Source organism: Mytilus edulis, chromosome 1, assembly GCF_963676685.1.
Source record: "Mytilus edulis chromosome 1, xbMytEdul2.2, whole genome shotgun sequence".
Taxonomy (NCBI): Eukaryota; Metazoa; Mollusca; class Bivalvia; order Mytilida; family Mytilidae; genus Mytilus; species Mytilus edulis.
The window spans coordinates 108,539,996-108,552,381 of record NC_092344.1 but is presented as its reverse complement, the minus strand read 5'-3'; the positions used below and the strand labels follow the sequence as shown (position 1 = coordinate 108,552,381).

At 30.8% G+C, this 12,386-nt stretch overlaps 1 long non-coding RNA gene across 1 annotated transcript; it reads left to right on the top strand.

The window, feature by feature from the left end:
* The first annotated feature begins 3,661 nt into the window (after window positions 1-3,661).
* Window positions 3,662-5,512, top strand: LOC139517383 (uncharacterized). Its single transcript, XR_011663135.1, has 3 exons — window positions 3,662-3,802; window positions 4,545-4,612; window positions 5,372-5,512. It is a non-coding gene; the product is annotated as an uncharacterized lncRNA (long non-coding RNA).
* Window positions 5,513-12,386: the final 6,874 nt, after the last annotated feature.

Below are 12,386 nucleotides of genomic sequence, written 5' to 3'. Positions count from 1 at the left end.
TCGCAAACATTTTATAGTAAATTTGAACTAAAAATTTCGGCTATGTATCCCCGATTAATGATCAATCTACTAAGTATATTCATTTGAAATTTTTATTTCAATTTATAAAAATATATAATTACAAGAATGTGTCCCGAGTACACGGATGCCCCATCCGCACTGTCATTTTCTATGTTCAGTTGACCGTGAAAATGGGGGAAGTGGGAGGGGTTTTTCTAATTTGGTATTAAAATTAGAAACAAACATATCATAGGAAACATGTGTACTAAGTTTCAAGTTAATTAGACTTCAACTTCATCAAAAACTACCTCGACCAAAAACTTTAACCTTAAACTTTAACCTGAAGCATGACAGACGATCGGACGCATGGACGAACGAACGAATGAACGAACGGACGAACGGAAAACAGAAAACATAATGCCCATAAATGTGCATACAAATAGTGAATGAAGAATTCCAAAATCACATAAATAATAATTCTATTTTTATTTCTATTGCTTTTTATAATAACCTTTTTTTGATATTTTGCAATGTGAAGTTAAAAAATCGGTCTTCTAAAGAGACAATCAATGTTGATGTACATGTTCAAAATTTACCTTTTTGTAGAATCAGAACTGCATCTTGAGATAAAGTACTGTTTGCAGAAGTAGGCTGATATTGCCGATACAACCCACACATCATTGTTGTAGTATTGAGAACTGCCGTTACACATGTAGAGCTTATTCCACACAAAGAGGCACAACGTATACTACTCTTTGTATATTCGACGCCTATCAAATATTCATTTCCAGGGGGTAGGCCTGGCATAACATTGAAATAATCTTCGTGATGTAGAGAATTGACCAACATCATAAGTGTCAGAGTATAGATGACTTGTAGTACAATGGTTTTCACCATTAAAAAAAATGTATGATAAGACAAAAGTTTCGGAAATGATTAAAATATCAGAACAAGAATATTTGTATGTGCGTCTTTATGTCATCGATACTATAGAAAGTAAACTCATCAAAGATACTTATACTTAACGATTTGTTATAATGACAGTGTACGTGCTTAGTTACAAATATTTGCCGATTGTGTTCTTGAAAAGATATGACAAAGAAAAAATACGAGCCTACTAATCATATGCAGCTTCTTAGTAATCATCTACAACAAGAATTAAAACCGGGGCCTCGTTTTCTAACAAAGTATATCTATATTTTAATTACTGTTTACAGTTTTTATATCAAAACAAGTAATTGTTTCCGAAGAAAAATCTATTTTTTTTTATCTTTACAAAAAAAAAAATATATTTGTTTCCTATAAATATTTTTTATTTTTAAAAAAAATAGATTTGTTTCCTATAAATATAACAGTGAATTTGTAGTCAAGATATCTTGAAACAAAAGCTTGGAATTGAATTATGTAAATAAACGGATTCTATTATAAAAGATATTCTAAATTTAAGTAGTGAATCATGAGGAATAAAACCTTCTTAATCTAAGTAGTGAATCATAAGGAATAAAAACTTCTAAATCAACTCTCAGGTCAAAATCAGGGATTTTTCTAATCATCTATTCCGTCCAGTTATTATACAACACTTAAATGTTTTAGAGATTTTACAAAATCAGCATTTTTACAAATTAACATTAAAATATATACGAAAAACAATTGAAACGTACCTAATCCAAAATATCACAAGTCATATGCCTTACTTAAATTTATTATGCATTATGTTTATTTGAGTTGATTTAAAGCGAGTGCTTGGGAAACATAAGACCAACTTATTAAGTTTTACTAAGTAAGGTTTCATCAGTCTATAGGACAGACATTGTTTTGGGTGATCATAAAAACACATTACGAATCGCTCTCTTCTTGTAAATTTTCAACTAGATTGGTGATAAAAAATATAATGAGAAAATATTAATTTTCGTAGTCTACTTCTAACCAGGTAAACAATGATATTCTTAGGAATATGACATATTTTATAACCTATTGCTAATTAATATCTTCATTTAGTTTATGGTCGGTTACAATATTGTGACTAAACGATATAATTATAAAGGAAAGTCGTCTATAGATTCAATATTATGATATTATTACGTGAGTATTTCTGTATTGGCCTGAGGCGAAGCCGAAGGCCAATACAGCTGACCGAGGACCAATAACAAGGCCAATACAGAAATACACGTAATAGTATCTTAATTAATTAACTACAGTGCTACAATATTTTTTTAAAATTTCATTTCAAAAGAGATAAATATTTTTACCTTGAAGTGGAACTATCCAAATCTCAGTTTGTTTCTTTTTATTAGATGCAATACATAATGATCTGGTGCTGTTTCCAGGTGTCTTCAGCATTTTCTCTTCTGATGAATTTCCCTTAGCCGTATTTGGCATAACTTTTTGGAATTTTGGATCCTCAATGCTCTTCAACTTTTAACTTGTTTGGCTTTATAAATATTTTGATATGAGCGTCACTGATGAGTCTTATGTATACGAAACGCGCGTCTGGCGTACTAAATTATAATCCTGGTACCTTTCATAACTAGTTTACCTGATTAAATGAAATATGGAATAAAAAATATACATTCATGTTTTACTTTTGGAGTAAAATGAGGTCGAAATTTTAGATATTTACTCAAAATTAGGATTTTTAGACGTATTTTTCCTTCGACAGAAATACATAACTTTATTTGTTTTAAAAGATGATAACAAGCTGTGTTTTGCTAAATTATTTGTAACTTCTGTTTCATACAAATGGCCTATAAATTCATGCATCTTATTTTTACAAATAACTCAGATTTATCAAATTTTCATAAATGTAGAAAAAAAAAACGTCAATTTTTCCTGTACATTTATTTTTTTTTTTAAATTGCAATATTTACGTTTTCAGGAAAATTGGTAAAACTATTCTTAAAAAAGAGGGGTCCATGAACTCGTTTTCAAGTTAAACACGTTTAAATATAATAATCAGTCGAAAAATGCACCTTTTCCCGATATGTCACAGTTTGACGTCGGAAAATAATATTTGACGTTAGCAATGCCATTACCTCCCCTGTAACTGTATCGTATGCCCTTAAGCACAGATTGATACTCCCCTATTATGGGAATGTCATTGTGTTTGGGGTGTGAGTTACGTGCATTGAAAACAAAAATTATTTATGAACACTTAAAACTAGTGTTACAATGATACACATTCTCAAAAAATAGAAGTGGTATACGGGGTTTATATCTTTCTAGCATTATAATAGCAGCATGACTTCAAGTGCCAAAATCCATAATTAAGCAATTGGGACAAGATCCCTAATGCGCCTTGAAATGAGGAACTCAAAAGTCACGTGTAAACAAAAATTCTCTGTGTAGTGATATTTGACACTTTTCTATGATAAACAAGTGACTGAGCTTAACCATTTGAGTTAATTTAGAAAGTAGGGGAACACAGAATAAATGTGTTAAATCTATGGAGCTATTAAATGTGTTCAAAGTATTAAATTTTCAAAGAACTTTTTGTGTTAAAAATGGGATTATTTACCATGAGGAGCCGCATCACAAAAGGATACTCGGGGTTTGCTAATTTACGGAAAAAGTAATCTCACTTCGTACCCCGAAAATTTAACCACATATGTCAAAATGTCTCAGCTTCGAAACGAGCCATCACACATATCCAAGTTAACGATATGGACTGAGCAACAGAAGAAAACGTTACCATTACGGCCTATGGAAAAACTAATGCGCATCTGTACCCAATTTAGAAGCTCAATTCCAGAAGTTGTCGGACTGATTTATGGATGATTTCACCTGTACACCACCGAAAATGATGGTTAGTATTTTTTATTTATACCTAGTTATCATAAATGGTTTAAGATAAATATTATTGATAAAGATCAGCAAAAACTCAAGGAAATTTTCGCTTTTAAAATACATTACTGGCACGGGGCTGAACACTTTTTTTAGGCACAATCATAACTTTGTTTACTTCCGAGAGATCCGAAAGGAATTTGTTTGCTACATTGAAAAGGCAAGAAAAAACTTTTAAATATTATTAAATTGTAAGTAAACATGACACAATATAGTCTTTGTTATGTAATTATCACTCTGGTCTACAGGAATACCTGATAATCAAGGGAGATAACACACTTCATACGAGTAAAGTGAGATACATCATCGCATGTGAACCAATGATTTGACCCCTGGTCAGTAGATATCACATGCATAAAAAACAGAAAAAACATTTACATGCTTTAAGAAAATCATGAATTATTATTTTTAATGCACATGAGCAAAACAAAAGATATTGTCATTTCTCAGCACTGAAAAAGGGGGAGGGTCAAACTTTTTTGAAAACAATATTTCTGCACCTATTCAATTATTAAGCTAGTTAGCTACTACCCATTGCTTCTAATACAAAAGGTTTAAATGAAGGTGGCTAAGCCACAAGGGAGAAGCATTTGTCTTTCTTTGTGATTAAACTTTCAAGAATAAGTTTTTTTCTCTCTCAATAATACTTATGTATTTAAATCAAATGATAACAAAGCCTGAGTATTTTTTTGGTCTTATTTCAGTTCCAGACGTATCATTATTTTCAACCTGAGATGGCAAACTAGAGGTTTTAAAAAGTCCTGAATAACTGGTAAGCATTTTGTTTTATTAGGCAAGCTCTAAATTGTTTTTTATGATATTTATGCAATTGAAATTACAGTCGGTATGTTAAAAATATGCTAATATGAAAACTGTTGCTATGGTCTTGGTATTAAATGAAAAGGCTTAGTTACAGATCGTTACGACTCAATATTTCGAGTTAAATCTTGCGGCAACTGTTTCTCATGTAACACTGCAAACTATATTTAGCACTACTTTGATCTGTCGTTATTTAATGACGCCATTATACATGTGATGTCACAATGTTTCCGTTAAGACCTCTTGTGGATTTCTCACTGATAAAAGGTTTTCACTGAAATACATGTAAAAAACATTTTTTTCTCAAATAGAATTATGTGAAAGGACAAGTTTTGAAAATTTGCACTATATTGTACTCTAATTATATGATATGGATGATTACTAAGTAGTTTAGAGTGGTTTTAACAGTATTAAATACCAGATTTCCACTAGTAAGAATAATTATTTTGGTGTTTTTTTTTATACAACCTTCATTTTTGCATAATTTCTCTGTCAAAATGCACTTTAAGGCACAAGAAAATTTTGTAGAATGCTTTAACAGGGTCTGTGTATTGTAATAAGAGGTTATAATCAGAAGTTTTGTCCTTGTTTTGACTAGTGAAGGTATTCTGGAAGAAATTACTTATACATACTCATTGTATTCAAAATAAATGAATATAGCGACGAAAGTGTCATTGCCTTATAGTGCTAAAACAACTTTATTTTTTTTCAGAAATGGACAAAAATACACAGATTTATTCAGAATGTTATACCGATGAAGATCACATCAAAATATTTGGAAAAATCAGAAGTATGGATTTCAATATGGGACAAGATCCCTAATGCGCCTTGAAATGAGGAACTCAAAAGTCACGTGTAAACAAAAATTCTCTGTGTAGTGATATTTGACACTTTTCTATGATAAACAAGTGACTGAGCTTAACCATTTGAGTTAATTTAGAAAGTAGGGGAACACAGAATAAATGTGTAAAATCTATGGAGCTATTAAATGTGTTCAAAGTATTAAATTTTCAAAGAACTTTTTGTGTTAAAAATGGGATTATTTACCATGAGGAGCCGCATCACAAAAGGATACTCGGGGTTTGCTAATTTACGGAAAAAGTAATCTCACTTCGTACCCCGAAAATTTAACCACATATGTCAAAATGTCTCAGCTTCGAAACGAGCCATCACACATATCCAAGTTAACGATATGGACTGAGCAACAGAAGAAAACGTTACCATTACGGCCTATGGAAAAACTAATGCGCATCTGTACCCAATTGTCGATATTGGTAAAAAGATATTACACTTTCACGGTTTTATGTCCATGGTCGTTTGTGATACTTTCAGTTATAAGCTTGGTTTAATAAATTAAAGGCAACAAATAACGAGATAGCTTCCCCTCCTGGGAAAAATATACCCGTAAAGTTATGAATTTAGTTGTTAATACTCAGGTAAATAACAGATTTTTTGCACAAATGAAATGCAATTTCTTCACGCAAACGCAATGTTTGTCATTTTTAAATTCGCTCAAATTTAGGTCTGTAGGTAGTTTCGAAGTGATATATTTTAGTACATTTTTTTTTAAGTTACTAACACTAGTACTGATAATTAATTATCGGTTCTGTTTTGCAATTAACCTATTCTTACGTTCAAACCACTAGTTAAACAATCATGAACTGCAACTGTCATTTTGATGTGAACAGCTGTACACCTTTTTATTAAGCCAGGTTTAATCTGTTAAGTTTATGTTAAGGACGTTTTGCAGGTTTGTTTTATCTGTATGTCTATAAAACTACCGAATAGTACTGAATTGACCATAAGCAACATTTCTGAACAATACTGAATTTACAATAAGAAAATATCGTTAAAGTACTATAGCTAAATTTGTAGTAATGAGCTGAAAATGAAAGTCGTGGTCATATTTGGTTTTCCAAATATAAAGAGTTTCCCTGTTACTTTATAAAAATATGACATACATACGTAATTGATTAAATCCTTATCAAACATCTATATTTGTCCAATAGTAAAACGTCCTGTGTCAAATTGATTGGGCGATGTATATTTGTTGCTAAAATGATAACAAAAGGGGGCGGTTTTTTTTTACATTTTCTCCCAAGTTTTCCGAAAAAAAGCAAGAAACTTGTAGATCTTTATCTGATATCTTTCCCAAAATCCAAATATTGTATCGCTTACGTCTGACAGAATCATGCAATAAATCTATTATTTTTCAATTTTTGATTTACAAAATTAAGTGAATGAAAAAGTGGTCTGCATTTGGTAAAAGTTTGACCAAATTTCCAAAAGATATGTTAAACAATTTGAGCGAAATCGAGGAATCTTTAAAAAAAAATAACATTATCTAATCTTCAGTTTGTATATAACACTGCGGCTTGTACAAGACTTATCATTCGTTAGGATCACGGACGTTTTGTTTTCATAAGACTCATTAGTGCCGTTCGAATCAAGACAGTTTGAAGGCAGAATCATATACGAAGTTGAAACAAAAATTATGAAAATTAAATACGGTTTGTGCAATCGATGCTTAGTGTAAAAAATACCCTTAATTTCAAGTAATTCACCATTTTATAAACAGAAATTTCAGAAAATGGTAAAATCAATGATTTACACGCCAACATTGAAGTGCTGACTACTGGGTTAGTGATAACCTGGAAATGAAACCTCCACAAACAGTGATCTTTAATCTGTATTTTTTTAAGCATACATATACGAGAATTGATTGTTCTTTTGAAATATTTTATTCAATATATTGAAGTACTTTTAACAAAACTGATTATTACCATAATTGCATAGATTTGAGAGAAGGACTGCAATTAAAATATTCATAATAACAAATTATTTACTAGTGTTGTTTTTGTCGTTGCTTAAACATGTTAAATCTATGACAATTGTGAGACCTGCTTTAACATGTAAAGAGTATATAATCAAAAATACAATTTTTATTTAATTTCTTCATTCAAAACTGTATTTCTGGTTCATCTTTCAATTACGAAAAAAAAGGTCAAATTCAACAAAAAAGTATAAAAAAATTATTAAAACTGTTTCCCCCCCTCAATGAATACAATAAAGAACATTGTATATAGAAAATAGCGATTTAAATTGATTTTTAAAATCATATATGGTAGGACGTTAATTTATTGTATCTATTATGGGGGAGGGTGTTTAGTATATGCTTCAAAAATGGTATTTCAGAAGAACATCAGTCTTCGATACGGTACACATAAAATATTATGTAATTTATTTATTTCATTTTTAAGCTTAACAATTCAAATAATATTTCGCTGTATACTATCATGTTGAAAGTGTGAAGAGATTCCCTTTTTATTCACCCGCTACCAGTCAGCGACATCTGAAGATGTACGATCACTTATACATATGTTAATACGTTTTGGTTCACCAGCATGGAATATAAATCATGTTTTCTTTTCTTCCCTTTTCCTATGAAGTGAATCGCCAATTAAAATGTCAAATATGTAAATTTCAATCAATACATTCATTGCCACATGGACAGCTGGAGATAATCTTTTTTTTTACACAGATTTATGGTGGCTGACAATGGTATGGTGTTAACATATCACAATTGATACGTTATTCGTGCTTGTTTACACTATACGGACTTCATATACAGGAGTGTGCTCCTTACGCAGAAACTGCTCCAACAAAGTTATGAGGAGGACAGATTAAAATTGACACTCCGTAAATTTTATGGACACCATCACGAATTGGTGGATCCATACGATGTGTCTTTGACCAAACTAGCTAAGGACCTTTTTACCACATGGTAGATTGTGATTTGTCATTACGTCGTCTAATCTTTTAATTACCGAACGTGACTTATTCCCGATTGTGACTGTTTTGCTGAGTGTGAATTCGCATTACTATAAGACGTGTTACGGTACTTTCCTTCCCTAATTCATGTATTTAGTTTTGATGTTATATTTGGAATTCTCATCGGATTTTGTCAAATGTCTTGACGTTTTTTCTATTATTTTCATGTGTTATGGTAAAGAAAATTAATCACCGCCTTAATCTATTAGATTTGATTTTGTTCAACGTAATTTGTACGATGTTTTACGTTTTCAATTAGATTCAAAATAAACTGGACATAGCTATATAAGAATTGGTATTGCCATTTTCATTGTTATTAAATGTAATATCAGTATTTTGTTCAAATATAATCTTAAATCCATCCTAATTCTATCTTATTTTTGAGAAATAGTTTTAGTCATTCAAATGTGACGTCATTTGTTGTGTGCTGTTTTAGAATTTCAAATGTGACATCAATTTTGTGCCTTTTTACAACTTCGTATGTGACGTCACTTTTTTCACTTTTTGCGTTGAGGCCTTGACTAACTCGGGTATGTCTATTTTTTGTGTTGGCTTATGTAATGTATCCGGGTTTTGTTTTCTGTTATTAGTTATTACTTCAGTTTAATCATGTATATCTTTTATATAGTCATTTTATAAAATTTACTGTTTGCAAAAGCATAAATTGTTCTAAATAATAAGGATGTGTTTATCCCAAGCCGAATTTGGCACAACCTTTTTGAACTGTTGATCCTCAGTGCTGTACAGCTTTGTACTTGTTTTGACTTTCGAACTTTTGTATCTGGGCGTCACTAGTAAATCTTGTGTGGACGAAACGAACATCTGGCGTATTAAATTTTAAAACTGGTGCCACAAAACTAGGTTCAACCCACCATTTTTTTCTTTTTAACAAATGTCCTGTACCAAGCCAGGAATATGGCCATTGTTATATTATAGTTCGTTTCTGTGTGTTTTACATTTTAACGTTATGTTTCCGTTGTGTCGTTTGTTTTCTCTTATGTTTGAGTGTGAATTCACATTACTATAAGACGTGTCACGGTACTTTTCTATCCAAAATTCATGTATTTGATTTTGATGTTATTTTTGTTATTCTCATCGGATTTTGTCTAATGCTTAGTCTGTTTCTGTGTGTGTTACATTTTAATGTTGTGTCGTAGTTTTCCTCTTATATTTAATGCGTTTCCCTCAGTTTAATTTTGTGTTTGCCAATGGATTTACGAGTTTTGAACAGCGGTATACTACTGTTGCCTTTATTTACAACACCATGTTACGTATTTGTTTTCAATTGTTAGACATTAGTTCAAAAAATTGTTATTCATTATCCCAAATTAAATCTGTACAAAAATGAATACATACATACATAAAAAAATTCTAAGGTGAATGGGATTTTTCGTATAAACACACCGATTGCGTCTTTCTATTTACTAGTTCTTCAGTTAGTATGTTGGTTTCATCACGGGACTACTTCAATGTATTACTGAATGGTCGCATTTATCTCATTAATTTTAAATTAATGATACTTTAGATACATGTAAATTTTAAATTCATTGTTATTATTCTTATCGAAACTTTTCTGCTACCAAAAACCCCATAATAACTAACATTAATATAAGTTGATGCGGTATGGTTCCCAATGAGACAACTATCCACCAAAGTTTAAATAAAGTAGATGCAAGCAATTAAAGGCAACTTTATGGCCTTTAACAATGAGATAAACCAATACCGTATAGTCGGCTATAGAAGGCCCTGACATGAAAATAGGAATAAATTGAAAAAAAAAAAAAACCAAACCAACGGCCTTATTTATAACAAGTTTTTAATTTTATTTTAACTTATATTTGTTTGGAAACGATTCATCGATTGTAGACAGATAATCGCAAATACAAAAAAAATAAAAAAAGCTTAACGAACATAGTATTGGAATTAAACGATTGTCATTAATCTTTGAAATATTAGAATGAAAATATAAACGAATACAATTTTCACAATTTGTGGAAGGGAGCAAGGCTGTTCAAATAAAGGCAACAGTAGTATACCGCTGTTCAAAACTCATAAATCCATGGACAAAAAACAAAATCGGGATAACAAACTAAAACCGAGGGAAACGCATTAAATATAAGAGGAGAACAACGACATAACACTAAAATGTAACACATATAGACAAAATCCCACGAGAATAACAAATATAACATATATATATAACATCAAAACCAAATACATGAATTTGGGATAGACAAGTACCGTGACACGTCTTATCGCAATGTGAATTTACACTCAAAAATAAGAGAAAACAAACGACACAACGTAATAATGTAATACAAAACTTCTAATAAAAGGAACAATTTTGGGGCAAATCGAAAATAAAAAAAAACATTGTTTCTTTTTTCTTTTATATTACATAAAAACAATCAGAGAATCTTTCCTTTTGTTGATAAAAAAACCTGATGGTTTCATTTATTTTTGTTTACCGTTATTTGTTTTATGGTATTTTTCATATTGACATAGATCTAATAGTTATCAAAGGTACCAGGCGTATAATTTAATACACCAGACGCGTGTTTCGTCTACACAAGACTCACTAGTTACACTCAGATTAGAATAGTTAGATAGCTAAACAAAGAAAAAAGTTGAAGAACACTGATGACCCAAAATTCCTAAAGGTTGTGCCAAATACGATTCAGGTTATCTATGTCTGCAGTCGGAAACCCGGTTGAAATAGAACAAAAGAATCGAAGCTCTTTGTTAGAGAACGCAATACATGTGTACTGTATTGTTTACTATAGTGACAAAAATTTTAAAAGTTAATAGAAACAAACAAAATTTCAATTTTCTTCTCAATAACGAGGTGTTTTATTTTAAAAACACCATTTGCATAAGTTTTCAATTTGTCTAGTATATATTTAAGCAGAACAATTAGATTTCAAGTCGACGACATGGGTATCTTTTAGTTTGATGAATAAAATGCATAACCTCCGATTTTTTTGAAAAAATTAGCACGGACGGAAAACATATCAATCTATTAGTTCAAAAATTTGTCTGCCCTTCCATTATGTGACTCAAGAAAAAAATCCAAAAAATGGGTAGCAATTGTATCGAAAAGAGAAAATCGAGTGCACCTTTTTATGTTAGGGCGTGTTTGAGTTGAATATTTTGTCTTGATATTGTACAAAGTAAGAATATTTCATACATCGCATCGCATCAAATTCTATCATTTTTATATATCAAAGCTACAGATTGATTTTACAACACAAAAAAATAACAGTACTAAAAGATGAAATATATGGGTCAAGTGAAATACCTATCTAATGAGTCACAAAAACAGAGAAGGTGTGTTCGAATAGCTATTTTTTTACTGAAAGTACTTGACGACAGTCTTTCAAGTTGGATGATGAAAATGCATATCTTTGAAAAAATTTAATTTTTTGTGTGTGAAAACTAGGGTTTATAGTCTTTATACACTAAAAATCTAGTCTGCCCTTCCACGAAATTTTTAAGTAGAATTTTTTAAAATTTTTAGGAATTTTTTGAAAATTCCACCTGACAACCGATCAGACAATAGTTTTAAGTTGAATCAATGCAGACAATATCATTAACTGATGCTCAATAGCCAGTTGATACATTTGTCTTTTAAAATACAACTGACATATAAGGATCGTAATGGTGCAATGTGGATAAATTTATCGGTCTCCAAGAGCAAAATTGGTAGCGCGTCATCTCTACAATGGCTTCCATTTCTACAATTGTGAAAATGAACTGTCGTTATAGGGAGATAATTCTGACGAAGTAAAATCCTGACTGCCTGGGATAAGAAAATCCTTAGTATTTCGAATAATTTATACTTTTGCAGTTAATTTATAAAAATGATCATATAATAAATATTATTGTAGAGTCTAACG